The sequence below is a fragment of the Artemia sp. Qi Xiang Cuo genome, unplaced genomic scaffold (genome assembly GCF_049724085.1).
Source record: "Artemia sp. Qi Xiang Cuo unplaced genomic scaffold, ASM4972408v1 HiC_scaffold_3132, whole genome shotgun sequence".
Taxonomy (NCBI): Eukaryota; Metazoa; Arthropoda; class Branchiopoda; order Anostraca; family Artemiidae; genus Artemia; species Artemia sp. Qi Xiang Cuo.
In genome coordinates, this window is record NW_028300527.1 from 244,548 (window position 1) to 246,335 (window position 1,788).

At 34.7% G+C, this 1,788-nt stretch overlaps 1 pseudogene; it reads right to left on the minus strand.

The window, feature by feature from the left end:
- Positions 1 to 251: 251 nt before the first annotated feature.
- LOC148938562 (sonic hedgehog protein-like) lies at positions 252 to 1,042 on the minus strand (annotated as a pseudogene).
- Between the last annotated feature and the right edge of the window lie 746 nt (positions 1,043 to 1,788).

Below are 1,788 nucleotides of genomic sequence, written 5' to 3' on the forward strand. Positions count from 1 at the left end.
CTAATACTCTGATTCGCTGTCATCTTGTACGGATAGAATTCTACCTCATTGGAGGTCAATGATCTTGTCCTGGTTGTATTCACTGAACATGTTGCTTTACTCCCATTAGTAGGTCAGTGCCCATATAGGGACTTCCCCCCGAAATAGTTATCCCCTCTACTATTATCCATTCAAAAACTATTCTATATAAAAAACATTAATGCCAAAACCATATATTGGATCCCAATTCAAAAACATTGCATATTTTTGATTTAATTACTCATCATGTGGCGGGGCACTAAGTAATGTGATAAATTGTATAACAGCTTTGCATACCAATGGATACCTTCGGGGAATTTACTCCCTCCACTTTTTTATTTTAGACTCTCACAACTTGAATTATAACTAGACACTTCATTACATCTATTATACCACCTGAGTGGCAAAAAGGCCCAATGAGAAATAACGTGACTGTCAACTACTGCGTAGCAGGATACCAAAATGTTGTTAACAATAATTGTTCCTGTTTTTGTAAGTGGTGCATATACCCCGGTCTGTACACTGAACGCAACTTCAGTTACGAGTTGAAGCACTAATGTTCCTGCCTTATTTTTCACTAAAAGATAGTCACCCTTTTCCACGTTTTTTGCAAAAGTTTTTGCAACCAGAGAATAAAACTGTAACTTGGATGCAAATAGATCGCCTTCGATATTACTGATCTCAGATATATTGTTTTCTCCAATACTTTTATCAATATTTTTGTTTTTGAGCAATTCAGCCATGATTTCGTATTTGTTATTTTGCATCTTGAATATTAAATGACTGGCAGTTAATTCAACTGTTTCACCCGTCTCTGTGGTTAACTTAACAAACTGACGAATAGCCCCCACATCTCGATCTAGAAATAAGAGAACTTCGCTATAAATGAGGCTGCCATATTCATAAACAGCAAGTACTCGGTCACCAGCCCTCACATCCTGCATTTTGACTTGTCCACCGCCTTGAAGTGTAAGTAAAGAATACCCCGTAAAACAACCCTCGGATCTTGCTGCAGAGGATGATTCTAAAAAGATAAATATAAAATAAGAAATCTACCTAGAATGTTGACAAAATTTAATGTTCATGAGCTATTCGGTGAATAGATCGTTACTCAATTTATCCGAAAACAATAGGTACCAAACACACGCCTCTAATAATTCTGACAGCATTTGGAAAATTGGGTTGGTTAAAAGCTACCTTTTATGGGAGGGTCATATTAAAACAATTGATTATCCAATTTGTTTGTTGAGTGTGAGACCAGTTTTAACGAAGGAAGGAATTGAATAGAGATAGAAAAATGGATGAATTAAAGTTATACGAGGAAAAATCCGTGTATAACTCGTTACTTGGAAAAATCCAAAAAATCTTATAAAATGGGTTTCTTCACTGATTGACATGTTTTTGCCCTTCGATCTTTATTTATTAACAAGATTGTGTATTTATCAATTAGATGTAGGGAATAGGAGTCATCTGCGAACAAAATTAGAAGTGAATCTCAAACACTGCCTTTTTTACCTAATTCGACACACTTTTGCGCCATCCATAAGTGATTCTGAATAACATGGACTCAAATAACATGTATTTTTTGTGTGTGTGTTTTTTTGTTTTTTTTTTAAATACATTAATGTCTGTGTCAGAAGGCCTTATGAGGAAAATTAGTAAAATTGTGTAAAATGGTAATTTTTAAAAAATCCCCAAAAAAATAAAAATTTTTGATGTGTGTAATTAGAGAAAACAGCGGTTTTTCTGTTGGATTTGGTGACAATCCAC